The following is a 13,311-nucleotide window of genomic DNA, read 5'->3' on the forward strand; positions in this document are numbered from 1 at the left end:
AATATATGGTTAGAGAAACTTAGCACACTGTTAAATTAAAATACACTTCTACCGAATACAGAGCAGACATTATACTGTGGGTTCAATGCTAACGACCCATGCTATTTCAGGAATCACCTCTTTAGAAGGTAAATACAATACTTTGCCTAATAGGCATACTACACGAGAACCTTTCGTGGTCACTTCACGTCGACGCGCAAAGATCAAACGACTGATAAGCTCAATGGCTGCCTGATCAACTAACGCAAGTCCTTGGTTTAAAAGTTGTCCGACAAATATGGTATGCTCTTATACATTCACATTTTATGTACCGCTCTCTGCTGTGATCTACAACCGAGACAAACGTAAATTTGCTTTAATCTTCAAAAAAGCCAGCGGTGCACGCATTTCGAAACGTGCACCTCACGGAAAGCAATTTTCCATCCCTTGCCTAATTCAGCATATTAAGGATAAGCACTCACTCGAAACCTACACCAACATGGAATATACATAAAGCAGATCTATGGAAATACCTTATGAGCGATCTCTATAAAGGCTAGAGAAAATATAAGAATGAAATCTCATTCAGGTACGAATTATTATTTGCAGAACCCAGAATAACTAATATAAGAACTGAACGAGTACCGTAACAATCTGAGGATTAGACAGAATAGAATAGCACTTATAGTCTTAAAGACTGAAAGTCGTTTCAATATATCTGAGTTTACGATTAGAAATTAAGTATAAACCTTAATTTTGATGCCAGTTTGGGCCACAGCATTTGTATTTGAATAAATTTAATATTGTAGAAGAATAATTAACTTATTTTAAAAAACGTGATACTTGTCCAATAGATATTTTTAATGGTACATTCCACCTTTCTTCACCTGCCCCTGTTTGTTTAAAATAGACGCTGCAAACAAACCTTGGTTACTGTACGAGTACTTATTTTCGGAAATGATGTGAAACTGTATGTTAAATGTTTCCATTTGCGTCAAGTCGTAGATTTCAGGCCGGCATAGACAAGTTACACATTTCCATGGCTTTTTGTTAGGCCTCTCGAGTCAAGTCATAATTATTTGTCCTGACTAAATAAGGAAGAATAAAGAAAAGTAAATGGGACAAAGAATTTACGAGGAAGGAAAACAACAAAGAAAGACGAAAATGAAGACTGAGCTCAGTCTACGCAAAATTATTGGCTATAATTATTGAAACGTCGCAAATGCATTAGTTACTCCAAAAGACATAAAAATATACTGATCAATTTTGTTAATTTTTTAAACTGCATGATACCGTAACGTCTTTTTTGCTGAGCACGGCGGGCAAAATCAAAGTAAAAAACGAAAATGCTGCCTGTTATACGCCGATAGCACTTTAAAAATAGCTTACAAGCATGAGTACAATAAATAGAATCATCGTCAATGGTCAAAAATATTGTTGATGACATTCTTGAGCTTTCCCCAAATGCAAACCTACCCTGACAAACATTGCAATCACTGATAGTTAATGAGGAAAAATAGCAGCCGATCTGTATAGTTACTGCTTACGCCGCAGTACTAGACTGCCTGGTTTCATCCATAGCGACGCCAATCAAAAGCACGGTGCAACCGCGTCCTCATCTCTTCACACCATCTGCAAGGTGTCTTATCATCGAGCGATCCGTTGAGTGGCTCGGAGCCGAAGTCGAAGGAGCACTGCGCATAAATGTCTGCTGCCCATGAAGATCGACGAGCGGATGACGCTGCAGGAGGGACTCCGAATTTGACGCTTTAGGGGCGACACGCGGCTACTAAAGCCGCGTTCAGACTACATAGCGGCCTGGAACTCCCGTTTACGTAGCTTGCGACCGCGCATGTTCACACTGGGCCGTTCGGTAAGATGCGTTCTTTACGACCGGCCAATCACCGCTCTCAACATGGCGCCGGTTAGCGAGCGGATGATAGCGGAGGTCTGGGCTCTTGAAGCTCAAAATGAGATGTGAAAGAAAAGACTGGACACACAAATAAAATACAAAGAGAACAATGAACAATTAACCACTCGATTACAGATACACTTCGTTTCGCACACTCACGTTCGCACACACTTTTCAAACGTCCGCTCACCGTGCTGACACACCATTCACTTCTCCGCACATTTCTTCACGAGCCCGCTCTCATTGTCGACGTACAGCGCACTCCTGCTCGGTGTCCCGTGATCGCACTCTCTCGCACCAAAACAGGCGTACGGTCCGCCTGCATCCCTGCTGGCGATTTCACCAGTGCCCAGAAGCGACCTTGGAGACGGGCCGGGGCGGTGACTCAAAGGACGTACGTCTGACACCAAAGAATGAGCCGGGGCTCGCGGCAGACACGGAAACGTCCGCGGAACCTCGTTCCCCCTCAGAAAATGCTGTTTTCTTTTTCTCTTTTACGGTGAGCTTCTTTAGACCTTCGACAAGTCCGCACCAGCTTCGTTCTGCGGCCCGACCGCAGCGTCGCCCCGCATCGGCCTTTCGCTGCAGGCGAACTGTTCTCTCACTTGTCAACGGAGTCGATGGGCTGCGAGAATGCACGGGGATGAAGTGGGCATCCCCCGCCTCCATAACCTCACTTTTCTAAACTAGAGGAAACATTTGTTTGTTGAGAGCTTGTTCGCACATGAAAAAAACGGATTGATAAACCACTTACTACTTCGACTCAGCGCACTGGCAATTTGCAGCCAGGCATCGTTTTGCCCTTCTCTCTGTGCGAATTTAGCTAGTCGTAGTAGAGAGCCGGCCTCCGTCGAACTTTTTTTATGAGAGGCTGACAATTTCGTAACGAAGAAGATTCCGCACTGCACACGATCAAGCTGCGGAAATACACAATCACTGACACAACACCAATAACACCGGCGAGCCGTGACACTGAAGCAGAGTAGGAGCATTGGATGATGTCGCCTACTAGCTGGTTTGCGCGACATCTGCGAGGACCAGAAGCCCCGTGACCGAAAAGGGAAAATTGAAAAGGCTGTGTGCATTGGTCGCGTGTAAGATTTATCTATGCTAGTCGTAAAAGTCGCGGGTCCTCCGATATTTACGCCGCGCTGGGTGCGGACGTTACGCATCTTACGCTCAATGCGACAGCAGTCTGAACAGACACATTACGTTTTTTGCGCTTACGCTTACGATCCTTACGAACGATACGTGCGTTGCGCATGTAGTCTGAACGCGGCTTAAGCCCTGAGTGCGGTGGCCCTGGCTAACAGGCGCTTGTACTGCATCGCCCGGTGACGGCCGCGATGGCCGCAACCATGATACCAGGCGCTCTCTCATAGGCTGCATCTGTGGTGCCGCTCCTTCTCATTGGCTAAGATGCGCGACGCGGCGCAACACCACTCCTACTGCGGAGTCGCCACCGTCTCTTTTGTGCGTCAACCTCACATAGAAAGAGAGAGCATGTCGGACAGCGCCCAGCAAAATCCGTGATTGCGGCAAGACGCACTAGAGTGCGTGTTGGTTTTGGAGAAGTGGAGAGTTAAGCTTATGGGCGATTCCTCTGCCCGAGGGATGCGCACGACAAATACACAGCGGACCGTGTAACAAACATCTTTAATCTCACAGGGGGTCGTCCAAGGCGGTACGGGGTCGTCGTCAGGGGGGCTGCAGCCTGCGGGTCGTCTTCCGTGGAGAAGCGCCAGGAGCGAAGCAGGAACGAAGAGAGGAGCGATGAGCGAGACGGCGGCGCGTGGGTTCCTTTATAGCCCCCTCGCGCGGGACCGGTTATTCCCGAACGAGCGGGGAGAGGGAAACAGGCAGCGCGCAGAGAGCATTGGGAAGTGGCGCGGCCTTCGAATGCGCGGCGCGCCACGGGCCTTACGGATATGGGGCGCAGGGCCCCACAAGCTTCAGGTGCGTGCGTGTGTGTGTGTGTGTGCGTGCGTGTGCGTGTGCGTGTGCGTGTGTGTGTGTGTGTGTGTGTGTGTGTGTGTGTGTGTGTGTGTGTGTGTGTGTGTGTGTGTGTGTGTGTGTGTGTGTGTGTGTGTGTGTGTGTGTGTGCGTGCGTGCGTGCGTGCGTGCGTGCGCGCGAGCGTGTTTCAGTTACGGATGATGGGAGGGTGTGACAGTTGCGGAGATTCTGAGCTTTTCGTGAATTAAGGAGTGTCAAAATTCTACTCTTGCATTTTTTTTTGTCGGGTACGCAGCGGTTTTATTTTGCTGGTCTCTCTGCATGTCACGATAGAAAGAAAAACATTTTCGGTGTTACAGATGAAGCGTACAGAGCGCCTTTTAACTCTTCCTACCGGTTCGATATCAGTTTTGCGAGTGGGGAGTCCCACACCACTACAGCGCACCGGTACTTTGGCCGAATAACAGATTTATAAGGTAATATCCCGCGCTGCCTGATGGACCTTTTAGCTTGTTTGTTAAAATTCTCAGTTCATTATTGCAAAAAAACTTCCTCCATTGTGAGAAAAATAACATCTTTTTTTGTTTTCGTTTTCTGCATGTTGGCAGTTGTCACAAACCCCCGCCTTTACGGTCAAAAGAGGTGCGGGATCCCCTTTACGATTACCCGTCGTTCCCCTATGAGGGTTGTGAACACATTTAAAAGTTAGGCCGGTCAACCCGTGAAGCACGTGTGTCGGTGTGTGATTGAGGAATAAGTACAAATAGGTCACTTTCTTTTACAAACAATTGAAGGTTTATAAATAGCAGACCAAAATTACACTGATAATAATAGAGTACAATGAAAGAGAATACAACGCCACGACAAGATATTGATAAAGACGAAGAAATAAATGATAAGAGAAAAAAAAATAACCCGACAATGAACAAAACACTGTGATAAAAAATATGAAGACTATAAAGATAATAAAGCAGGTATTTCAGATATTATAAGTATGAGCAAAAGTTACATAAGAACACAGCGTAAAATACTACTAAGTCAGGTCAAAAGTTAACAAAGCGAAAATAATGTTCGATTGAACAACAGTCCGTGGCGAATGAAATTCTCACGTCTTTCTTGTTTGCTGAGGCGTCGAAGGCTGTGTTGCTCGGTAGTGGCGGCCGTACAGGTGCAGAGGACGATGCGTCGATCGCGGGCCCGAAGAACACAATACGCTTTCGGAGCACCGCGGAGTGGCCGGAAGTTTGAACCTTCCCAAACGCACTGGTGAGGGCGTGCTGCTGTCGGTTATTTTATACCCTCGGTCGACTATGCAGCAGCCGCGTCAAGGACAGGCGGTCGCTGCCCCATCGGCTTGTAGAATCTTGTCCAGAGGAGCGACGGAGTCCCGTGAATTTCGCTCTATATTCCAGCCATAAGCTCCCGCATCTTCCGCTGTATAATAGGTGAGGCAGCTTGTGACAGCAGTACAATAATGTGAAAGCAAAGGAGGAGCAGGAACAAATAGCTTTTTGCATCTTTCTCTTTCCCCTTCGCCACTTCACCTATGAAAAAAGCACGTGATGTCATATTTCAAGCAGGAGTGACGACTACACGAAAAACAGTTTGCACAAAAAAAAATTAACAAGGAGAACGGTCAGGGGCACGTAGCAAGACCATCATAAAGTAAACAGGGACATAAGCAATAGGAGCACGTCAAGGCTCAGAAAGCAAAGGAACAAGTATCCCGAAGAATAGTACGCATCATTACAAAGATTCCAGGCCAGATACAAGGGATTCAACTGAGGACAGATTAGCAATTTCTTGCGGTAGATCATTCTACTGTGCAATAGTTCTTCGAAAGAACGATAGGTGGTAAGCATTAGTCTTAGTCTATGGCACTATGATTGCTTTGTTATGCTTGGCTCATTTTTGTTGTTTTTTTATTAATTAGACTAAGGTATGTGTCAGAGTCATTCTTGTTCTGTTATTCACAAAATAAACACACTTTGTAACTGATTGTGATGGGATTGTTGCCAAACTTCGAGTGTTGGTATAAGCCGGATCGTATTCTGAGATCAAAGACAGCTAGGGTCTTTTCTACTATAAACAATATAAATAACTCGAAGTGGTTTGTTTGTACGCTTTCCATGTAGTTTATGTCAGGCTTTGTGTAGGGATCCCATACAACATCCGCGTATTGAATAGATAGTCTATTGAGCGTCATGTAGGTCGTGAGTTAAGTCACACTCGTACAATATTTCAAGCGGAATTTAGGATGCCACAGTCTCATAGAGAAGCCTAGACGAAGTACTGAACACGAGCTCTCCAGGTCAGGTTTGTGTTGACTGCTGCAACTAGATATTTATGTTTATCAAATTTTAACCTATCAAACTGTGATTCCTGTAAAATTTAAATTCATGAGCCAAGAACGGCACCACTTATTTAGAGTTTTAAGGTTATCATTCATAGCGACCTGGTCACGGACTGAATGAACGTTGCGGTGTATGCAATGCAGTCATCAGCGAAGGCAAGGCGTTCTGTTGGAAGATCAAGGGTCAAGTGGTTTAGATAGATCAAAAAAGAAGACTAAAGACTGGCTTTCGCAGTACGCGTGAAAGTACCGGAGCAGGTGAAGAAACCGAGTTTCCTATACCAACATAGTTTTCGATTGAAAAAATAAGTATCCAGCCAGTGGAGAATTCATATCTCAGTAGGCACCGTAGACTGAGTTTTATACTATTATCACAAAAAGTTAGAAAACGTTTTGAAATCCTATAAAAAGCATGTCTATTTGCTCGCCCCGGCTAGCGCTGCATTTCTGATTTGTATTTTAGTGATCTGGTGCTTAGAAATAGTGTGAACATAGTGCCTTTCCCAGAACGTTTTGGGACGGAGTATTGAGTCATTAAATACGCTCTGCAAAGGATCGCAAACGCACTTTTCGCTCCCATGGTGAGATTATCAGATGGGCGTCGGCTGTTCCGTGCACTTTCGCACACTTGACGTGAACCTCAGTACACATCATGAAATTATAGGTTACTATCGCAAAGAACGTAACAGGAACATAGGAGTAGAGAACGACACAGCGATCCCTGCACGACTCATATTGTGTTGTCGTCTTCTCGTGTGTTCCCGTTACGTTGCTTGCGCTGTTAACCTATAAAGAAAATCAGCGCTGTTCCATTGGGAGAATTTCTATTTTTGTGAAACCTGAGATACAATTTTGCGCGATAAAAAATGCCTGGCGGAATTTGAGGCGAATTTAGGAGGCGAAAAGATCTCACAAACGATGCTAGTAACTAAATTTTGAAGGTCATCAGAAGGAAGGCAGCCTGCTATAGCGAATTTTGTGCGCCAATTGAATTAAGAGGTACATTATGCGCGGTCAGTCTTGGCAATCTTAATTATATGCTGACCTTTTCAGCACATAGGTAAAACACACACGCTCTATATTTGAAGAGAATGTTTCAAACATGCTTGCTTTACTAACACAAAGTGCTCTTAAGGGTAAGAGGACGGAAAACGTGAAACCTCGATATTTGACATCTTTTTCACGTGAAATATTCTCGAACGCTGTGCGATGTCAGTGCACGTTAAAGAAACCCAGGTGGTCGAAATTTCCGGAGTCCTCCACTACGGCGTCTCTCATAGCTTGAGTCGCTTTGGGACGTTAAACCCCACAAACCAAACCAATATTCTCGAACGTATGCTAAAGATGTCTTCATAAGACGATACCGAAAAGAATACTGGCGGTTGATGGGGCGCCACTATGTACTGAAGCGGTTGCTATTTGCCACTCACATCGAAATGATAACCAATAAACATTAAGACGAAAACGTACATCCTGGAAAGAACCGATCGACATCCGTTTTGGACAGCTTGCGAAACTGCCGCAGTAGCGAGGCCCTTACACCTAGAGGCAAAACTCAATTACGACGCCGTGCGAAGAAGTCTGCACCCTCACTCGACGGTCTGTTTGTGTAAAGCAAAATTTATTTCATGGGCATCTTCAAGTCAAGCATAAAGTCGAACTTGATTTGCTCAATTTGAAGGCCAGTGTAGCACCCAGCTCTGAGTTACGAAAGCGAGCTGTCCTGAAAAGCCGCCTCAGGAGCCTGAAGTGGTGCACTTTGCAGCTGCATTCTCCGCAACATTAGAGTCGTGTCTAACTATGTCAGGCCCCAGAACGGGCCAAAATTTCATTTTCGAGCAGCCTATAGTGTCATTTTATCAATGCAATATCAGTACAAAGAACGTGCAGGGTTGAAAGAGGCCGTCATTGTTAGACGAGTGTGCAAGCATTGTTCCTGTGCATTGTGTAACATACAAAAATGGAAAAACTCACACCATCGACTCACAAATAAAAGCATACCTACAAGAGAGACTCCCAGCCAGACGTTTTCAATTTTTGTTCCTTTCATGAGGGCTTGTCACTGGCGCGGCGGTTAAGGGCCTTTACGAAACCTTTATCCCACACAAAGGTTGCCAAGCATGTCACCATAATAACAGCGAATTATTTCAGAAACTCGTTTCGGTTTTGTGCCCTTTTGACCAAAGACATAGTGAGAAGTTCTCTGGTTATAGTTGCGAAATTTTATTCGCAGAACATGTGCTTTCACGTCTATGTTGCAAAGGGACATAAACATTTGGCAAAAGGGGGAAAATGACATGTATTAAGTAAAGTTGAGGAGCCGGTTTGAGAACCGAACGTCTAGCCTGCAATTAAGTCTGCTGTACCCCAGTCGTCGAAGCTTGCCTTCGATGCTTTAAGTGATAAGAAACAATAAAAGTAGACAGAAGAGAAAGGCAAAAGCCTACCTTTCCTCTCCTATCATTTTCCTCTCATCGGTAAGCATTTTTACTCCTATCCTGTCACTTGCGGTTATTCAAGTCGTCGTTTGACATATCGATTGTTCGTGGTCATGATTAGTCATGCCTTGTCATTGTAGTCATCACCACTGATAGATAAGTATTATCACTACTTTCTAATCAGTTGTGGTCAATACAAGTCGCAATTTGACATATTGGTCACTACAAGTCTTTTCATTGATCATTAATCATCATTATTAGTCATTACCTCAACGGATGTCTTTTTATAACGTTTATTCATTACATCTCACCATGAATCGTTTTTATTCTTAATCTCCCTCCTGATACGTCCTCTATTTGCGAGTGACACTTTAGCGCATAGATGAGACGCACATATCACGCGCACAGATTTTCGCTTCAGGAGCCTAGGAAGGCTTTCTCCTTAATAATAGTAAGAAATAATTAGGTTGAGCACGTGCCGTAAGTAGGATACGGTATACGCGAATTCCAAGGTGGTTAAGCCGGCTCTGGTGTATCTTGTTGCCACAACAAACCTTTCTACTTTCGCCGCTGTTTTTAATGCTACTTTTATGCTGCATTGTCAATTCTGTTTTTCATTTAGGCTACGGATAATATAAAACCGCTTACGTTAGGAGGCCACTTCGCAAACTTATTTATTTATGATATTACACAATTATTTATGAATCATTAACAACAAAACTATGCTTATATTTAAATTCGTTCCAAAGACACAACTAAATATGTAACTCTCTGTGGATTTTACAAAACCGAAGCTAACAGTTTTCGTTTCCGCTTACCAAAATATTTTTCGACGTTTTCATGACCTTTCATTTTTTTCTACTCAATGTTTCAATTTCCAATCATAATAATTGTTGCTAAGCGCATTTGTATTATTTGTTTACATTCAATAAGAAAAATACTAACAAGATTTTGAACACGTTGGCTAGAAGTTGAAGAACCTGCGGACGATCTTTGTTTTTAAATTTTATTCCATCATTATTTATAATACCTTTTAAATGATTAGCAGAAAATATATCTTTTAATGAACCAATCCTAAGATAGCTAAATTTGAAAATATCTGAGCACTTTCTAAACCTGAACTGGTAGTCTCGGTTTCCACGTATCTAAAATATTTCATTTCCTTCTTTAGTGGTCTTGCTTTCTTTTGTTCTTAATTTTTAGGTTTTATAATGATACTTGTTTCTATGCGGGAATGTCTATTTTTTCATCGCATCTAAGGAAGAAAATGCACACAAAAGGTATGCATGATTTCTTGACCAGCTAGGTCGTGCACACTTGAGTATTCTCGCGCGAATTGAACCTGCAGACTAGCTGTTCGGAGCCTCGTCTACTTCTGTTATCACCTGATTGTTTACACGCTTTAACTACATTAGAAATGTGAAAGCTTGTTTGAAAGCTTTCTTGACAGGCGAAGAAGAGCGCATCAGGAAATCCTCCCGTCACTCTATCGATGCCGCAAGAAATGCGAGGGGAAAGAGCTAGCACATGCACATGCAAAAACAAGTGAAGAGAAGACTGAAGAGAACCTTGCCTATAAATGTAGCCGATTTCAATCCTCTAGAAAAATGTACACGTAATATATAGATATATAAAATTGTTTTACTGTCTTTCTTGAAACTCAGTTTTCTGCCCGAACATTCGCAGCGTTTTCCCCCAAATAGATATTTTAATAACACATCGCATACTTATTCTTTGTAAGTTGGACTGTGCAAAGAACCACGAAAAATAAATCTGTACGATAACTTTTCTTACTCTTGCATTTGTTTTAAATAGTCGGCTTATTGGAAACAACTGTTTTTGTGTAATTATGTGAATAAAGTGGAGCTGAAATAATTCTCGGCAATTCCCAAGACAAATGCATTAGAACATATAAACTTGTAGATAACGCTCACGAAGTCGTTTCGCGCTACCATTCAAAGTCATGGCGTAATCTACAGTGAAAATCGTGACAATTCTCTGGCTTCTCCTCAAAGCATTATTGCAGTGCGGTGAAACTAGTCAATGACGTCATTATGGGTGACGTTTCGAATCTGAACAGTTTACGCCAAATCCTTTCTGTGAGACGGCCGATGCCACTGTACCTTCAATATCTTTTGTCTAGTTCTCCAGAAAAAAACGTTTTTGTGTTGGAAATGCATCACCTCTACAGATGACGTCATCATTGGTGTGTCTACTCGCCCCCGTGTACTGCGGAGAAGCCTAAATTCCACAACAGATTCATTCAGCGATTCCTTCGTCAATTCAAACGCTAGCACAAAACGGCTTGGCATGATTTAACCTTAGTCTTCACGCATTCGACTAGTTAATTTAGTTGAATTATAAAACAGATTCAATTGTGCTTTAAAAACCGGCAATTGATATTGTAAATATTTTGGTCCATTGCACAGCTGTCATCTTTATATATAACTGAAAAAGAAATTGCTGGCGTGGTATGCTTATTTAGTAAATTTTTTGATGATAAAAGTTCTAAAATTTTTCATGTAATTGAACTTATTGATTGGAATACAAGAAGCTCATCTTTAATATAGACCACTAAATTCTTCTTTGTGTTTGCTGGTACACACTTTTCTTTTCTGAAAAGTGGCCTGCTACCTTAAAAAGAGCGCATTCAAAGACACTTTTCTCTCGCATCAGTGCATTAATAAGAACACGCAGTCCCCTTGCAACCGCATTTTTCACCATCGCGTTATGGTGAGGATGCTACAAAGAATAAGCCATTCCGTTATTTTTTGTGGTGCTTTTGTTTCATGTGCAATCCATCCGCATCATTATAGCTGAAAACCTTTCTCTCAGTTTTAGCCAAAGTAATGGGATAATTACACAGTGCTCTTTCCTCCGCTCAGCGCCATGACAAAGAACATTATTTGAATTTATGACTAATGCAATAGTTCCGTGCGTTCTTCGCAGACATATCTAGAATGAAAACGAGCTGTGCTGCCAGTTGAGCCATGTTGGTTTGGTTTACAGGGTTTAACGTCCCAAATTGACTCAGGCTACGAGACGCCGTAGTGGAAGGCTCCAGAAATTTACACCACCTTGGATTCTTTAACGTGTCCTGACATCGACCAGCACGCGGGCGCCTTGGTCTTCGCCTTCACCGAAAAGCAGCCGCCGCTGCCGAGGTTCGATTCCGCATCCTTGGGCACAATAATTTAGCGCCCTAACCACTGCACCACCACCGTGGTGCCTGATGAAAAGAGATAATACGAATGTTTGGACACTTTAATTAGAATACAATACCATGATTAGCAGACAAAGCATTTATATATAGAGGTCCGTCGCGATGGCACAGTGGTTGCGCGCTCGGCTTCTGATCTCGAGTCGTGGCTTCCATCTCGCCGCGGAGGCAACGTTTCGATGGAGCTAAAAAGTAAAGCACCCGTATACTATACGATGTCACAGCATGTTAAAGAACCCCAGTTGATCGAATTTTCCGGACCGCTCCGATATAGCACCACCCATAGCTGATGGAAGTTTCTAACATCAAAACTACAAATCAAACCACATATTTTTCAGCAACATTTCCCATGCAGCATTCCTGGTGCCAAACTGTTTCCCTTTTATCCATGGACAATAAGCAAGACGATCGTTTTCTTTTGTTTTGCGAGGAGGTAATGCCCTACTTTATAAATCGCGATTATTATCGCCACTGCCGCTTTTTGTGACTTAAACAAATGGCCGTGGCAGTTGCAAATGTTTAGAGTTAGTACGCTTTTCGACTTAGCGCTCTTTTCTTTTAAAACAAATCAAATCTTGTACATTCTATGTTGAGATTAAGTCCCCGCTATTTGAAGTCGTAGCGAAAGGCGTCTGTAATTTTGGTACCTTGAGCCTATTTCGTATGAGCCTATATTTTTATCAATCAAAAGACAGTAGCCTTAAGTTTCGCTTTATTAAAACGCAGCCACTGCGTCGAAAACCTAAGTCGCGTCTTTAGGCCCAGAAGTAGAGAGCTTTATCCAGTGAGCCACCGCGGCTCATAATACCCTGAATACACGCAGCGCGGAGTGAGATAAAGATAACAGGGCGCAGTAGAGCAACTATACTTACCCGCTAAATAAATGTGTTGCTAGTGCAAAACTAGATAAGGTTGTATTCTCTTCTTTATACTTTATTCCAAAGCCAAGGTTGATGTCAGTTAACCAGAGTTAATTGCCAGAGGCGATTCCCCTGCATCGCCTCTTAGAACTTAAGAAATATCTGTGCTTTATTACATTCTTATGTAGCGCCACGTGAAAAGCATACACAAATTTTTCAACTTTATTCAGCGAAGCTATTGTGATTTCTGCCGCTTCCGACGCGATTAAATGACAGCACAGAGAACTTTCCTGGACCAAATTAGATATGCACTAGAGTTGCTCATATAATGTGCCCATTTTATGTTCCTTCCATGGCATCTCATTTAAAGGTCAACTCCGGTGGTTTTTCCATCATTTTCTGTTTTTCATTGAATTACATTCTTCGCCACGTCCTGACTCCAACTCAGAAAAACCGTTTTTCGAAATTCCAATTACAAGTAGTTTTAAAAAAGAAAAACAGCAAAATCGAAACCGAAACTGCTTTCACGGCAAGAAACGACGTCCCAGGTGACGAAATGGTGACGTCACACTCAGCATTAGAAAAACACTCGTAC

This window comes from Amblyomma maculatum, chromosome 5 (assembly GCF_055883805.1).
Source record: "Amblyomma maculatum isolate TAMU_Amacu chromosome 5, ASM5588380v1, whole genome shotgun sequence".
Taxonomy (NCBI): Eukaryota; Metazoa; Arthropoda; class Arachnida; order Ixodida; family Ixodidae; genus Amblyomma; species Amblyomma maculatum.